General features: G+C 35.6%; 1 protein-coding gene across 36 annotated transcripts in view; it reads right to left on the bottom strand.

Moving 5' to 3' along the window:
• Positions 1–18937, bottom strand: part of mef2aa (myocyte enhancer factor 2aa) — a 174507-nt gene that overhangs the window by 23202 nt on the left and 132368 nt on the right. The gene's annotated exons all lie outside the window — the stretch shown is intronic.

Below are 18937 nucleotides of genomic sequence, written 5' to 3'. Positions count from 1 at the left end.
CAGCTGCAGACGTGGCATCTCATAGCACGCAACGTTAAGTGTTCCCAACCCTCTGGGAAAGTTGTAATAAGACTCTAGTAATTATCCCGCACATTTACGAAAATAAAACATAAATTTTGAAATTGATGAGCCTTTGGTTGGGTTGGCGTACAATGGCGTCAAAGCTGTCTTTGTGTGTCCCAGGATGAGGAAAGCAATTCAGTTTAACAAATGTAGTGTGACTTGAGCTCTTTAAGAAGGAATGGCTAAAGTCATTACAACTGAGTGCAGCCATTCACAGCTATCAAAGGCAATTAAAGTGCCATTTTGGAGAAGAAATCTAAAAACTTTGGTGGGGTGTCAACGGTAGGTTTACATCCGCTGAACTTTACCATCCCTAGTTTTAAAATCAACTACAGCTACTTTTATTTGGAACTTTTTACAGCAAAATCTGCATGTTAAATGTTAGCACATGCTCCAGTGACCCCCCAAAAAAGCACAATGAGAGGAAAACGAAGTCACCGAACGTCAGTCTGCAGAACATCAACAACAAATAGTGAAAGGTTTGTGCGTGAACTATGTCATCACACGAGAACGAACAGGCTAATTCATCAAGTCTGCACCTGACTGACCTCGCACCCGTATACTATATATATATGGTGGGTTTCTGGTTTCATGTGAACGTCATAGCTTTACAAAGATGTCTTTCTACCATCTGCTGGCCCACATTGTTAGCAAGTTCCTTCACACAACCATCTGAAATATTCTCTAACAATCATGGGTCATTTACCCGCACAATGTGTAACCTCCGAAGACAAACACAGGAATTACAATTGGCCGGCGTTCAAACCCAAAAGCACAATCACCCCTAAGGTCTCCATTTGAATGTTTTCTCTGGACGTTTTGAAAAAATGCTGAGCAACTAAACAACAACCACAAGGCAAACAAGTGCAATGTCTTTTGCTTTGGAGAAAAGGTCCATTTCATTTCCATTTGCTTGGAACTGTGCATAAAGTGCGATCTCATTTCCGTGTGTTTTTCTCCATAACAGAAGCTCGATTAAATGTTAGTCATGGTGCTTTTTCTGCCCCCCACCCAATGCTCATTTCCTGTGGGGGCTTTCGGTTGGGACAGAAAAAAAGAGAGAGAAGGCCATCAGCAGAGAGGCAGATTTACTGTGTCTCTTCTGAGAGGGACACTTCAAAAAGTAAAAAAAAGAAAAACTGTTCACAAAAAGAAGACAATAGCTACCTTTCTATCCACCTATTTCATGTGCATTTTAAAAACGCCAAGATGTACATTTCTAAAATGCCCATAAAAAAAAAAAAAAACATCCCAGCAGGCACACAACATAATAAGACGCTAATATTAGGTTAGATTTAGGTCAAGATGTCAGGTGACCAAAATTCTATGTTTAGTTTACGTCTAAGGACAACATTATTTTGACGTACAATAATGACATCAAATTACGTTGATATTCGATTGATTTTAGGTTGTGTTGCAAAGTGACCTAAATCCAATGTTTGATAGATGTCAAAGTAACATAAACACAACATGATTAGAAATTAACATTAGGTTGATTTCAGTTTGACTTTAGGTTGGACATTGGACATTTACGTCGACCTGATGTTGGGATCTGACGTCAACCTGATTTTCATTTCCAAACAAAATCTGACGTTGGGGTATGTTGGTGTACAACGTCAATATGATGTCATGTTGATGTCCTGTGCCTGCAGGAATATATGCATAACTGAGTAGAATAAACTTTTTTTTTTTTTCGATAACAAAAGATGCACATTATCTACAATGGAAACACATTTAGAGAACAAATTCCAGTATGCGCATTAAAAAGTTTTGTGAATTTGTTATAAGAGATCATGTGATGATAAAAATGTGTGTGAATGAACAAACCAGCAGGTTGACCGCACTGCAAAACATCTGAAATATTGTTTTGGTCATTTTAAAATGCCAGTATTAGTGTTATTATATTATTAATTACCCGCAGAATTGTCAAGAGTGTCTGTGCTCCACATCTGATGCCTTCAAACACCACCACACATTCATTGCGTTCATCGGCAGTTAATCAGCAAGTGACGATTTTGTTCTCTTTGACTTCTTGGATGAAAACGCTGCTTTATTCGCACATCTTGCAATATTCCAGTTAAATTACATTTAATTTGTCTCTTTGAATGGAAACATAGCTAATGTGAAATCGGTTCCTGTATCTTACATAGTTGTGGGAAATAATTCCACAGATTAAAAGTTAAAGTAAGATACTGTAACAGAATACCGGACTGGCATTTTAATAGAATATGAGTTATTTTTAGGCTATTGAGAGAGAGAGAAAGAGAGAGAGAGAGAGAGAGAGAGAGAGAGAGAGAGAGAGAGAGAGAGAGAGAGATTTACATCAATTGTAAACAAGAAACTGTGATTTTTTTGGCTATATAGAGCACATTTTGCAAAAAAAATACTGTATTTGTATGGCCTGTAACATCTTATTAATTATTAATAATTACAAAAACATCCATTTGAAAATAAGAAAAAAGACTGGAAATGCTCACAGTTCAACTTTTTATAAAATATATTTTTATGGAATGAAATACAGTTGAAAGAATTGATCAAAGTGACATATAAAGTAATGATGCTAGCACACAGCATGTTGATGGAAGTACGCTATTCACCAGGTTACGTCTCAGTTGATTTACAAGAATCTAGATTGATAGTTGAAGCTAAATTTGCATCAGTTTTGTGTGCTTAACAAAACTCAATGAATATCACCCATCTAAATTGGATCGACAAACAAAAGCACATTTTTGTGGGTTGTAATTAAAAACTTGAGCATGACAAATTGTCTAAGAACAATAAACACATTTCATGAAACTTGCCAAGTAGAACATTAACATTTATTCATTTTGCAGATGCTTTTATCCAAAGCATCACAGAAAATGAGGACTAATTTATCAAAAGTGGAAGTATACCCTGACTGTGAGTTGCCATTTTATTTTTTTCTGAATTAATAGCCTTTCTGTCATTATTAGCTAGGCTGTGTATTTTGTTGCAGTGAAAGTCTCCTAAACCCCCATCTTCAATGGATTAAAGACGCCTTAAAAAAAAAAAAAAAAAAGTAAGAATAAATTTTAATGTTGTCTTCAGTTTAGTGATCAAATGTTCTAATACTTGGTTGCCATTTCTGGAGCATGTTAAATCTCTGAAAGTTGAAGCAGTTACTGTAGAATGAATGGTTGCCCATCTTGCACTATTAGTCTGTACCTTCCAGATGAGTACTAGTTCTGATATAGCTCAAGCATTTAAATCTTTCTTGACATAAAACCAAGTTTGAGGAACATGCCACTAGCCAGGCTATTCAGTTTAATATATTTTCCCCTTTTTCTCTTTTATTTTTTGATTTTCTTTTTTCTTTTATTATCATTATGTATTTTACTTAATATACCATGCCAACCTCCACTTTCAATACTGGCCTGTTTATATGCTTAAGTTGAATGCACATCATATTTTGTTTATGCACATACAATATGAGGCTTATAGTGTGGTTTATTTTTATTTTTTTAATCAAATTTGTACTGGGGCGACACGGATGGAGCTGTGGGTAGCATAACTGCCTCACAACAAGAAGGTTGTTGGTTCGAGCCTCGGCTGAGTTATTTGGATTTTATGTGTGGAGTTTGCATGTTCTCCACGTGTTCTCGTGAGTTTCCTCCAGCTAAATTGTCCGTAGTGTATTGTGAGTCAACTAGAGTGTATGGGTGTTTCCCAGTGATGGGTTGCAAATGGAAGGGCATCTGCTGTGTAAAACATGCTGGATAAGTTGGTGATTCATTCTACTGTGGCCACCCCTGATTAATAAAGGGACTATTTTGACATATTAAAAATTATAATATAATTGGAATGTATACATTTGCAAAGACTTACTTCTATTACAAAGTGCCAATCAGTGTGTGAATCTGAAGTGAGAGGGAGGCAAATATCTTGTAATTACTGTAAAAAAGCACAGCGGCAGCGCATTACTCTGATAACGATCAAAAGGAGGGAGGATGATATCATTAAGTTGAAATGCTCCCAATTTCTGAAAAAGGCGCCTGTTCTCAAAAAGGCGGAATGTGTAACTGAGGCCCTACTGAGACATAAGCTGCTCTGATTCGGAGCTGCAACCAGCATGCCCACCCCTCTCTCGTTCTTAAAAAGCCCCTCATTGAATCCTCTCATACCCAGCAAATTGAACCCGGTCTAAATGAACGCACAATACTGAAGAGTAATGCCTTATTACGTCGCTGTCTCAAACAATACCGCTTACCCTCATAAAATAAGTCTCTCTCTCATCTCTGAGTAATGTATGATCCTATGGGAGTGTGGTTACATAATGACCCGCTTTTACAAAACAAATCATTTGTTTCTTTTCAGAGCAAGGCTGATTTGATAAAAAGCACCAGATAAGTCCTAACCATTTATAAGTCGTCATTACCTTGAGCAACACGGTGTCTTCAAAGGGCCAAAGTATGCATGAATGAGGAAAGACTAATGGATTTCAGAATCAAAGCTTCGCCTCCCTAATAGATTAAGAGGAACGGAGTCCAAATTCTAATTATAGTCTTAATTAATGAGGCTGAACAGTACCTCTTTAACGGATGCAGCCATATTGTTTTGGCTCCGGAAATCATGCACAGGAACAATATGAGCTGGGAAAGGAGTTCCAAGTGCTGGTGCCAAAAATAATCCAATTCATATTTAACTTGGAAAGCCCTTTTGTACAAAAAAGATAAATATCACTTCAGTACCTCAAGATATAGTGAAGCACCTGGCAGATAAATGCTTTTTAAACAAACACACAAACAGGGCTTGTAATTGATCTGTTTTGATGAAGATTTATTTTCCCTTTTTTTAACAAACAATATTATATGTTTGTTCTTATGGGTGGAAATGTTACGTACTTGTGTTGTTTGTGCACTGTTTGTGTGTGTCTCTCTCTCTCTCTCTCTCTCTCTCTCTCTCTCTCTCTCTCTCTCTCGTTGTTCTCCTATACCTGCTTAATTTCCTCAAGTTTTGTTTATTGGTTAACCCATCCGTCAATTATTTCCTTCCCGGTGACATCACTATGATGTCATATCCAATAGGCCAAGACCACCCGGCATAAAAGCGCGCACCAAACTACTCTCCAGCCCCATTGCCTCCTGTTTCGATTGGTGTGTTTATTGCACTGGATTCAAAGTAAACCCAGTCTAACTGTGTATTCTGTTGTTTCCCGTTTATGTGTGTTCACGTATCCGTCTGCTATTTATACCAATTCGTTTATCTGTTAAATTTATTTGTCTCGTTGTTTACAAGGCTTGGACAAAGTGGACAGGTAAGCAGGTCACATTACATACATTTTGCAACATGTAGGACTGCTCTTATGTTTACGACATTAGGAGCGAGCGCCCTCCCTTGTACTTTTTGGATATAGTAGTATAGTTAGGACTCGGAAGAATCTTCGTTTGTTTATTATTTTCTTTTCATATGTTTAGAAGTCAGATGTTTCTGAGGAGTAAGACATTGTTTGGGTTTTGTTCTTTTCTTTTCTTTTCTTTAGTGCCGCCCGCGTCCCTCTGCAGCTCTCTGGTTTTCCCCCATCTTTGTGTTTGTATCAATATTGTATATATTGTAAATATATTTTTTATACTTTTCTTTCTTTTTCTTTATTTTTGATTAATTAGTTGTTTTTGTTCACTTTGGGAAATAAAAGTCACAGTTTTGATATATTTGCGTTCATTGTCTTTTGCACTTCACTCACTGTATATATACATTTATTTTAATTGTACATATATCATAGCAATTTAAACTACCCCTTTAAAATGTAAGGAACTTTGACTGCATTTACTCAGGGTATGAATGTCTGAGTGCAGTTAAAGCGGCCCTCCTATGAATCGTCAGTCACTGATATTGCCCCCGCCAATGTGAGTTCGAGACCCCTGCCCTAGACTAACATCAGGAGTTTGTAACAGAAATATGCATTTGTAAAGGAGAAAGGTCTGATCAGCCACAAAAAATTAACATCAGTGCACAGCACACTTTGTCGTACTCAATCTAAATTCTCAAAGATCGGCTCATGAGATTGCTAATTGCTGCTCATCAAAACACAAATGAAGTATTTCTGGATCCATTACGTTTGCATCACTTCCTCTTTGTGCATGATCACGCATTGTGAACTTCAGCATAATCTGTAAAGCTGAGAGCTTGCTCTTGCCAGCTTCAACAAGGTGTCTTTAACACATCGTCTTGTAGTGCCAAATGTATTGCAGTGTACTAATTGAATGCGTTGGATCTGCTCTTCTAATGTATCAGCCACACCTCCATGATCCCATGACGAAAACACCTCTAACTTTACAAGACTTCACATTGTTTGACTTTAAATTAAATTAAGATGGTTGCCAAACCAACCACTTAGTTGCTGTTAGAACGTGCTGGAAACACAGTAATTTAGCTCTTTATTATGAGAAAGCACAAGGTCTTGACATGTTGCCGGTTTTCCCTTTCTGAAGCATCTTGGGCTGACTTTAGAAGTGTCGCTGTTAAGATGAAGATGGTCGGAAGATCTCTTGGCTCAAAGGAGACTGTGCACAAAGCATCAAGGACTATAGTTTACCTTTTGGAGCTGTGAGCTCTTCAAACCCTAAGTGGTTTGTGCTGGGCTGTCTCCATTCTTTCTTTCACACACATAAACACACACACACACACACACACACATACACACACACACACACACACACACAGAACCTGCGCTTAAGGATAGGACAGATGCTGAAGTACGCTGGGACAACTGACAAAAAAATAAATAAATCTGGAGAGTAGTGTCTGCGGTACAGATAATGCTCAGCTAGAGCTGTCAGTGGCTTCATTCAGGCTTAGAATGTATGAAACTTCTAACTTTTCGAAAATTGTATTTGAAGGCAATACTGAATACAACTCTACACCAAATACAACAGTAATACGGAAAAAGTCTACTGTGATGCACAAGGTGTGCTCAGGTGTATACTATACTATAAACTACATAAATGAGAATTGGTCAAGTTAGAAATAATTTCACTGAGAAAATTCATATTACTTCTATAGATCAAGGTCTGCAACCCCGAAAATAACAATGCCAGTGACTCGCAACCTCCAATATCCTGAGGTGCTTATAAATATATAAACCTTGCACACAGTGGTGCACACAATAGGGTATATGCGGAAGTATGCGGAAGGACTTGTAATATGTCAGTAACCTGGGTTAAGTGCTTCCGGTAAACTGTATACTATTACAAAATCGGTGCGTTTAAGGTCTGTTTTCTTTAAAAATCAGCAATCTCCACTCGCTGGGTGGTATCAGATATAAAGTGGTCTCAGAATGTACAAGAAGCACTTCATTAAATTATATTGTTCCCTGCCATGTCTTTAGAACATGAACATTTATTTTACCCCAGTATATTCAATGGAGCTTCTGCGCTAGCCTGCTAATACTGACGGGCATGTGCGTGTAAAAGGCTTTTCTACTCGTTTTACACTTAAACAACTAAATGAATGCTGAAATCTATTTAACTGATTATATTTTAATTACATTACAACATCGATGCTGCAAAAAGAACTTTATAAAATGGAAAAAGTCACGTTAACCATTCAGCGGAAGTTTATCAGTATGGGAAGAAACACTAGCTTATACCCTATAGGTCCAAGCTTATTAATTGTTTAAACGTGAGTGGTTGCCATCCAGATTAAACTTTCTGATTGCAGATTCTGCATCTGACGCAATTGCTGTGTCTTTAAAATAACATAATCACCAAAGGAGTCGGCAAAAAAAAAATAAATAAATATATATATATATATATATATATATATATATATATATATATATATATATATATATATATATATATATTTGCATGTTGTTGTTTTTTTAATATAACTATTATCTACATTATTGGTTAGATATGGTAATTCTATTAGTTTAATAAAATGAATTAGATTTTTTGGAAATCACCAAGTGACTAAACTTTTTAGATCATAAAAACTACACGCATACACTACTTTGACATTTGGGAACTCCATCAAAGAATAATAATGAATTATTATACGTATCTTAGATACTAATTAATTTAATATAGATTCACACAATAAATAAATACATAATATTGATAAATAATGTTAAAAGGTTATTTGTGTATTTAATAACATTTAATTTGAGCGTCTAAATTTGGTTAAATAAATGAACATTTTAATTAATGAAAATGAGTTGTTCAGGCAAGTCATTTCACTCTGCAGCCTTCTTTGAAACACCTCTCGGGCAGTAAGCTCGGGCATTCTGTTTGAATGGGGAAACATCAAATTCTCCATAACTGCTCACCAAACTTACGACTGAATTTCATATTAGAAATCACCGATAAAATTAAACAACAACTGTCTATTTAGTCATTTATAAACATTAAAATCACACAGAAACTCATGCCTGGTCCAAACACTTCCCCCAGAGTATTGTCAGTCTATAGCTATCAATGATTTGTACTAGAGGGTGGGCCTTTTTCACCATATAGCAATCAATGATTGGCTCCTGTACTAGTAGGGAGGGCTTTAGTCACCATATTGACAGTTCCACTTTTCCCCATTCAAAAAGATACGAGTGACATGTCTTGTGTATTCTAGAGTCTCTGCTTTCAATTAATAATGCATTAGTAAATGTTAAGAAATCCTGTTTATTCTTAGTTCATATTGTAAAGTGTGACCTACATAATACATCTTTTATGCACGTTATTCAAAAAATAAAATATTTATTTAAGTTACTTTATTAACTACTTTTCTTACGATGCTGTTTTGATAGTTGTTAAAACCGGGGGTTGATTTTATTCGAAAAAAAATAAAAAAATATTTTGGAAAGATATTTTTTCATCAGATCAAATCAGATTGTTTCTTTTTCATTTTGCATCAATAGCAAAACAGTGCCAATGCTTTGTGAGTCAACAATGGAATTTGGATAATTTGACAGAAACCGGGCCTTCTGTTCCTTGCAAAAAAAAAAGTCAACAACACAAATAAAATCTGAAACGAAAATGATCCGAAAAGCAAACATTCATCTGGAGCCGTGCTGAGCTTCCATATCAGAGAGAACTCTGCGAGCAAACCAAGCCATTTTGTTTCACAGCGCTGATGATTCATCCTGACCTCCAGCAACTGCACATAGTTAGGTAACACCGAATTGCTCCGAAAGAGAAAGAATTGTGCTACAACACGAGCCTGATATTTCACGAACAAAAAGATTCATTTGCACCCCAGCTGGGCATGTCAACATGATGAAAAAGCTTGCTTTCCCTGAAGAGGAGAGCCGGTGTATGTGCTTGGATTAACGCTTGGATCCTCTTCACCATTCCTTTGGCTTAACTGGTGATGGGAGCATTCCTCTGAACTCATTCAGGCAATATGAGGTCGCTCTACACAGGGGAGAAGCGCAGAGGAAGCATTCCTGCAGGCTCTGATCTGAGATGTCCCTGCTCTCTCAGTGCCTTCTGCTTGTGAAAAATCAGAAGTATGCAAGGAATGGCCATCTGACAGGAGCGCTGAAGTGGTTCCTCTCCAAGGCAGCCATGCTGGTCGAGGCTGTTTGGAACAAACAACAGCTGCACTATGCGATCAGAGAGCCAGAAGCTGTACTATGTGACCACAGAGCCAAAGGCCTGAGACCTCTGGGCACACGCGCCTCGCCACACCCCATTAATGCCCCTGTCAACTAAGCAGTGCCTTAAATACTCTGGTTTGGGCTCTGGTTAGACCCAGACAAAAGTACACTGCAAAACATCAAATAAAATTATAAAATCAATAAGTCATGACCACAGATGCTTTTATGTTACTTAACGTTATTAAATTATTATATTTTTTAAGTTACACAATGAACTCAGTTTAATGTAATGTTGAATTGATTCAACTTCAAAAATAGGCAGTGCTTTACAACGAAGCAGTACGGATAAAGAAAGTAAATACATTTTAGTTACACTGTTTATGGGTAAATAAACGACATAATACTACAGAATATTAAAAGGATATAAATATGATATACATACTGTATATACATTATACATATGACCCAGGTATTTACCAAGCGGCAACCTCCTGCTCTCCCTCGTGAAGCCAACACGGAAGTAACTGAAACTGCAATTCATTGACTAGCCTTTGGGGGCTGGCTCCAAGAAATCCAGATGTTCTCTGACTGCCATGGTAAATTGGTTAATTTTATAGCTGATAAAAATATAAATACAGCCTGGTACAAATAGTTTTTGTGTATATAGCTAATTTTACCCTTCATGACAACTGTGAGTGGGGTGATTTGTTTTTATAACTCATCCATTTCATTTATATTAAGTTTTATTATGTCTGCATAATTAAGGGCGTGGCCACTTGAGTGACAGCTATGTCTCTCTGGTCGCGGTCATGTCACCTTAGCTGATTTCAGCTGATTAGTCGCTGAACTCGGCATAAACAACATATTGTTGTTTTGTTTTATGTGGCTTTACACAGTCAATTGCCTTTTGGATTTATTTCTTTCATTTATCAGATGATATGGCATGCTGTGTGCACTTAATTGTGCTCACAAACCGTTCAAGCAGCCTCCGTTTCCCAGGTGAGTGAAATTATATACTTATATACCATATCTATAAATGTATTTGCTTTACTTAAGATAATTTATCATTTAGAATTTCCTTTAGAGCTGTAATGCACTCCAGAACCTGACAGATTGATTAGCTGTAGGCTCTAGATCAATCATCTGAAACATTGTCATACAGCGTTATGCCTGGATTTCATCAATAGCCTTGCATTTACTAACACAGACTACAGTAGAAGTGTTTGGAAGTAATTAGCATTTTCAAAGCATTTTTCTGTAGAAAAGCATCATAGAAACAATGTTTAGTGGCTCAATGTGTTACAACAGTGTTTTTTACTAAGTGTTTAGTCAATAAAGACTAAACACTTTATTGATATGGTATACAACCAAGCACATGTGGTCAGAACACAAACGAGTCACAGGTATTAAAGTATTAAGCGTTTCTCCCAAAGAAAAGTCTGTCTAAGAAAAATGCTAGCAAGCATTTGTAGCTCCACTAATGCTCCGCCACTTTGCCCTGATTTGGTGACCCCCTGTGGATGCGATGACTTGCAAACAAAATGGCAAGGGTTTTCACCACGCCTACTTGGTACTTCATTTGCTCTCTACAGAAACCTATGGGTGACGTCCCGGATACTACATCCATATCTTTTACAGTCTATGGTATTTACTCACCCTCAAGTGGTTCCTATTCTTTTCTCTACTGAACACAAACAAAGATATGTTGATAAATGTTGAAAACTGGTGGCCATTTATTTCTATAGAAAGAAAAAATACTATGGAACTATGTAACTAATATAACTAATGAAATATAATTACTATAACTGATAAAATATATATTATTAATAATTATTATATATATTATATAAACTACATTTTATAAATACTATGAAAGTCAAGAGCTACCAGTTTACAGCATTCTTTAAAGTATAACCTCATGTGATCATTAGAAAACAGAAGCACAGACAGGTTTGTGCAGGTGAAAGGGTTGAGTAAATTATGACAGAATTTGAAAATATAACTGATTCATTATTTTTATTTTTTAAATTAACAATATACCTAAACATTCATACATTTCTTTCCCAAATTCAACACCAGTGATGCATTCTTGGATTAGTGATGATAGAAAAGATGGCAGTGTTCCCATGGGTGGCACAGGGCACAGACCCTGCATACATTCACACAATCCATTTCTCTATCACTCATCGCAACAGTTTCACGGGACTGCGCTCCTGCTCTTTCCAAGCTATACTTCGCTTCCCCCTCTCACTTCTGCTGCTATCTGTGCCTAAGGGAATATGTCTTTGCATCGGCTTGAAGTCAAAAATGGAAGATTTATTTTAGTATTATGCAGTACAAGTCAAAATCATCAAATGAAATGAACACATTAATTTAATATGTTCTTTACATGAAGCAATATTAAACATTATAATAATTATAATAATAATCATAATAATAGTAAGTTATTTTATTGTAACAATAAAATGTAGTCAAGATGTTTAATCCAAGAGTCATTTGATAATATTATTACTCTAAAGGATCACAATACAGCGCCTAAATGCACATTTATTTTTTAAATTTTTGCCACATTTTTAAGGAAAATTTTATACAATTGTTCTACTTTTTTTTCCTTTTTTTAAAACAAACTTTTTGAAGTATTTTACTTCATATATACTGTAATCGTACTGCATATGTGACCCCAAATTATAATATTACTTATTTCATGTATATTTTGATATTTTTTTTATACAAAAGATATTTTGAATACTTAAGTTTTTGCATTCTAAAATAATATACTTGTACATAAAATCTGTTTTGTCAGTTTAACCAAATGGAAAACCCCAAAATGAAGCCTTAGACCCACATACACTCAGCGGCCACTTTATTAGGTACACATGTCCAACTGCTCGTTAATGCAAATTTCTAATCAGTCCATCACATGGCAGGAGCTCAATGCATTTAGGCATGTGGACATGGTCAAGATGATTTCCAGCAGTTTAAACCGAGCATCAGAATGAGGAACAAAGGTGATTTAAGTGACATAAAACATGGCATGGTTGTTGGTGCCAGATGAGCTTGTTTGAGTATTTCAGAAACTGCTGATCTACTGGGATTTTCACGCACAACCATCTCTAGGGTTTACAGAGAATGGTCTCTATCTATCGATGATTACTTCCAGTAGAATAATGTGCCATGTCAAAGTGTGAATCATCTCATACTAGTTTCTTTAACATGACAATGAGTTCACTGTTCTCAAATGCCCTCCACAGTCATCAGATCTCAATCCAATGGGGCACCTTTAGGTTGTGGTGGAACGGGAGATTTGCATCCTGGATGTGCAGCTGACAAATCTGCAGTATATGTATTTTTTTTACATTAGAAAAAGTACTATTCCTTTCATATTGAATATTTATAATTTTTAAAAATATTTTTATGTATTCGTTTGAATGTCTTTATAATCTTTTTTCAAAGTGTTTTTGTTTTGTTTTGTTTTGTGTGTTTACTTACTGCATTTTGTACCAAATCCTGATGGCATCATTAATCTTCATGTAATAAAAAAAAAATCCTTTAAAATATTGAATTCCAATCAGAAAGCTGTACACATTTGTTCCACTATGATATAGCTCTCACAGGCTAAGCTCCGGGTGTCATTTTTACCTAGAGACATCCTTGTTTCAAATCTCTAAATATTGATTTTTAAGCGATACTCTGAACTACAGTCGCAAAGGGACTATGTTAGTGGGGACTGGCTCATAAATGTCTGACAATTATTAAAAGACTGATGAGAGGCAACGGGTGCATAATAGCGATGAATTCAGCTCCATGTTACTGAAAAAGTACTCAGAGGTATTCATTACCAAAAGCTTGGAGTGTTATACTGTATATGATCTCACAGGACACTCAAAAGCCAATATTATCTCCCGCTGTGTACATTCAATCAAGTGAGCCTCAGACACTTAGCACTCAGTAAGCGCATGTGTATGTGTGTGTGGTGTAGTTGGCGAAAAGATGGTTAAATACCACCTGTCTCTGCCTCTCACCGCCATAAAGCTTATGACAGGTTGCCTGGTCATTGTGCAGTCAACAGTCTTAGAGGGATGTCATGATCCGAATGCTTGCAGGGTTCTGCTGGGTCAGGCATTTAGCAGGCTTACGCCAGCCGTATAAGGACCGCCACAGTACCAGGAAAACAGATGCACCTGTCAATAGGGGGAAGGAAACTCGAGGGGGCCGGGAGGGAAGGCAGGGATGGAGGCAGGGGGTCGAGGACTTAAAGGAAATACAGAGTTTATTTACCTGCCTGTCTGAATCAGCTGCTGGAATATGGTTAACTATTTCAGACCCACAGACAAATAGGAAGGTCTTACTGAGCTCCAGTTAATCTGCACCTGCCTAATGTGCCTTGTTTACTTTTAAATACTCCATGATTTTTATGGAAGTTTGTTCTTAAAAAGACAGTTCACCAAAAATGAAAATTTACAGTTAACATACGCTCAGGCCATTGAATATGTAGGTGACTTTATTGTTTAGATGTTTTATTCAGTAACATATTAAAGAAGAACTTTTTAGCTTAATCTGAGGTATAATGCAAGTCAATGGTCACCCGTTTTTAAGATAAAAGAATAAACTTATACAAAAGTCAAGTTCAAATCAATCCCTGTGGCTTCAGATGATACACTAAGGTCCAACGAAGCTTGTTTTTAAGTCACTTACATCTTCAAGTCCCTTTCATTTTGGGAAAAAAATATGTTTAAAATACCTTATCAGTGGTAAAGTTAGCAAATATTTTGGTTCTGGTTACAGAGCTGAAAGCAGCATTTACAGTACATGAATATAAAAATAACTTGATGAAAATAAACTTTATTTAATTTTTAAAATAAGGACAAAAAACAGTAGTTAAGAAAGCATTCAAAAATCACGTCAATGTACGAAGAGTGATGAGACACCCTGTTTTTTGTTTTTTTTCCTTCTCCTGGAGGAGTCTCATGACTACATTTTTTATGATGAAATCATAATACATCTAACCTAACATTCCTTCAGTGCTGAGCGATAGTAGTAGGCTTCTGTCATACAAAAATAGCTTAATCAATTGGTATTGAGTGATCATCAAATCTTTTGAAGAACAATCCAATTACATTTTGACATGGTTTGGTTTGTAGGTAATAATAATAATAATAATTCCTTACATTTATTTAGTGCTTTTCTGGACACTCAAAGCACTTTTACACATTTTTGGGGGGAATCTCCTCATTCGTCACCAGTGTGCAGCATCCACCTGGATGATGCGACGGCAGCCATATTGTGCCAGACCACACACCAGCTGATTGGTGGAGAGGAGACAGAGTGATTAAATATAATATAATATGGGGATGGTTAGGATGGTTAACCCCTACTCTTTTCGAAGGACATCCTGGGATTTTTAACGACCACAGAAAGTAGAAATGAACCAGCAATTATTTCCTCATTAAAAAGAAGATGATTCCACAAGGCCATGACATAATGGCTCGCACATGCTCTGTAGCTTCTACTACAGATTAAATTACTATTGACTAACGCTACCATTGCAAAATATTTTCACATGACAAAAAGCCTACTACCACCACTCAGCAAAGAAAATTACCAGATACTAATAAGAGATTTAAAATATGGGACTGCTCTAGGAAAGACTGGACATCTGGTCACCCTACCACACCTCCGTGATTGTATGCTTTCTTCACAGCTATTTCCTCACAGCGAACTATTTTTTTGTGGGAAACAACAAAGTTCATTGATAGAACAACTGCTCAGGTATTTAAACATATTTTTAGTCTAATTAAAAGTCTTGCGAAATTAAAATAAAATCTTTTTGTAGATGCTAGTATCAGTCTGTTCGTTTTAAGGATAAAATTTGCATTTAGAAAATATAAAACTGATATAAATATCTAAAGCTTGTAGTTTGTAATTTCCGCCTATATGGATCAACGGATTTTCACATTACCTCATACTTTAGTTTCTCAACAAATCTTGACTAATCAAATGCACTTAAGCATCTGACATGCCCCGCCCCTTCAGGATGCTTCTTATTTGATGCGCTTGAGCTCAATCACTCTCAATAGCAGAGCAGTGATAAAAACAAAACACTATTGGTTATTTTTCCCACCCTCTCTTCGTTTTTCAGTTGAGATAACGTCAAACATTGAATAAAAAAAAATAAATTACATTTCAAAGCCCTTCACAACTTAAAAAAACAGAACTTTGTTGCATCTTAAAAGTAAACATGGAATAGTAGGCTTGTCATAATACATAATCGGAAGTCAAATATTAAGCCAAACTATATCCATAAGGATAATTTTCTACATTTCCCATGAAAATAATAATAATAATAATAATAATAATATGGTAAGATGAATGTGAGCATAAACAAGAGCATGAATCTCAAGACTTGTTGTTCCAGCAGTCATGTTCTTGTGCTCGGCTGCTTTGTAATGTTGAAAAAGTAGCCCTGGTCCACTGGTGACATAGACAGAGCGGCCCACTGGAGAATGGAGGCAACCCTTGTATTTGTAACTGTCAGGACGAAACAGTTGGACACATGACCTTGTGTGCGTCCTTGGTGACTTGACAGTGTGTGTACACACGAGCAGCAGGGCAGAGACGCTCACAGCTGCCGCCATTTTCCATCATCACATGACTGTTTACACCCGCTCTATCAAACGCCCGAGCCCACAGCTCAGCACTGGCACAACTTAGCGCTCCTCCATCTGGGTGGAAATATTCGGCTCAGAGGCCCGTGACACAACCTCGGAGGTTTTCTGTGAATGATAATTGTAATATGCTAATACTTTTTTCATGAGAAGCCATAGAAAAACCCTTGATAATTTCCTTCTGATGTCCTCATAAAGGGCAGAGTCACTTCAACATCCATCACTGGCTCATAACGCTTTGGCCTAGATTTCCAAATATCAAGAGAGAGAAGGGGGTGGTGTGCTCTACTGTAACATGCCAGTTATACTCTAAGTAGAAGAGAAGTGACTGAGGGAGACCCGCTTATCTGATTGTAGGGGTAAAGACGCTGCTGCTCCTTTAAGATGAAGAAAGAGGGCGACATACTGTGTACAGTACTGAGAAAAAGTGTTGGGCTACTAGTATTTTCATAAAAAAAAAAATAAAAAAAAAATCCAAAAGTAAGTTATTTCTTTCTTTTGGTGTAATAGAAATATTAGATTATGTTTCCTAGCATTATTTTTGCTATTAAGCTGTTTTTGTGTCTGACAGCAACCAGGGCTCCATACAGAGATCCAATCTCACTATTGTCCAGACCGCCTTGGAAAACGAAGAAATGTAACAAACCGATACTAAGTAAATCTAGAAGATCTGGGGAACATCTCCAAGACAATTCTCTAAGAAACTTACCTACTGTAAGTGTATCTATAGTAGATCTTTAAATGAACAGAAAGTAATTTAAACACTTGGGAGTAGGGCTGGGCCGATAAACAATATTATATTGAATCGAAAATAAAGTTTATATCAATAACAAGCTCTGGATTTTTTTTTTGTTTTTTTTTACTATATATTGACCTAAGAATTAATCACATAGCAGAAATGTGCAACAATGGGAATCTAAAAGTTTGTTGTTTTGGCCACCAAAAATGTGTCAGCCTCAAATATGTTATGCCATTTAATAGGCCCTCTAATTTTTGTGGCTTCAATCATTGCTGGGATACTCTTTTAAATCTGGATGCATTAACAACTTATATTAAAATATATATTGTTATCGTTCAATATGGAAAATATTTATCAATATTGCATTTTTGATATTTCGTCCTGCCCTACTTGGGAGTATTACTAATCCTAAAATGTATTTTAATTAAAAATACATTAAAAAAAAGAAACATCTAACTTCATTTATAGATCTTTAAAATAAACAAGAAGTACTTGAGCACTAATTGATGTACTTGAGAACTATAATTAAGCAAAAAAACCTCAAAATTATCTTATACGTATTTAAAATAAACAGGTAGTTACTGTATACAATTAAAAATATTCTTTTTTTTTGTAGACACTGTAATATTAGAGCAAAGACACATTTGAATTTCTATGATACACCTGGCGTACAAAAGCCGTTTTAATTGAGTAAAATAAAATAAACTTAAATTAAATTAAAAATAAAATATTTTTTAATTAAATAAAATAAAATATTAACTAAAAAAGTAAATAAATAAAATAAAATATCAAATACAATAAAATTGAATAAAATTAAATATAACAGAAAATATATCAAATTAACTAAAATATGAAATAAAAAAATATATAAAATATAAAACAAAATACAATATGAAATAAAATAAAATAAAATATGAAATAGATTAGAATAAAAGAAAATATCTAAATTAGAATTTAATAAAATAAAACATAAAAAAATAAATGATAAATTATAAGAAAAATAAAACAAAAGAAATAAAACAAAATAAATTATAAAATAAAATAAAATAAAATAATTATTTAAATAAATAAATAAATAATTCATTCATTCATTTTCTTTTCGGCTTAGTTCCTTTATTAATTTGTGGTTGCCACAACGGAATGAACCGCTTCTGTGAGGCGACAGCACTACTTACTGCGCCACCATAAAATGAAATAAAATAAAATAAAATAAAATAAAATAAAATAAAATAAAATAAAATAAAATAAAATAAAATAAAATAAAAATAAAATACAAAAAAATTAAATACTCTCATGTTCTCCGCCTGTTCGCATGGGTTTCCTCCAGGTGCTCCAGTTTCCCCGACAGTCCAAAGGCATGCATTATAGTTTAAGTGAATAAACCAAATTGGCCATAGTGTATGTGTGTGAATGAGTGTGTTTGTACGGATGTTTTCCACTACTGGGTTGCAGCTGGAAGGGCATCTGCTGTATAAAACATATGCTGGATAAGTTGGCAGTTCATTCCACTGCGACGACCCCTGATAAGTAAGGGACTAAGCCAAAGGCAAATGAATGAGTAAAAATTCTTGATTTAATTTAGTTAAGAAAAGTTAGTTGGTAAATATGTTTTATGTAAGACATTGTTTTAAAGCATCCTCACACAAATGCCAAATACTTTGTTCAGTACTAGTTTTACGGGTAGGTTTGCTGAAATGTCTTTAAGATGTTTCACAGTTCATCAAGATTCGGTCTTTGTTCAGTTATTGATCATTGATCGTCTAGATCACAGGTGTCAAACTCAGTTCCAAAAGGGCCGCAGCTCTGCACAGTTTAGTTCCAACCCTAATTAAACACACCTGATCAAACTTATTGAGTCCTTCAGGCTTGTTTGAAACCTACAGGTAGGTGTGTTGGAGCAGGGTTGGAACTAAACTGTGC

This window comes from Danio rerio, chromosome 18 (genome assembly GCF_049306965.1).
Source record: "Danio rerio strain Tuebingen ecotype United States chromosome 18, GRCz12tu, whole genome shotgun sequence".
In the NCBI taxonomy this organism is placed as follows: domain Eukaryota; kingdom Metazoa; phylum Chordata; class Actinopteri; order Cypriniformes; family Danionidae; genus Danio; species Danio rerio.
The sequence above is the reverse complement of the archived record's forward strand: the minus strand, read 5'-3'. Positions and strand labels throughout refer to the sequence as shown.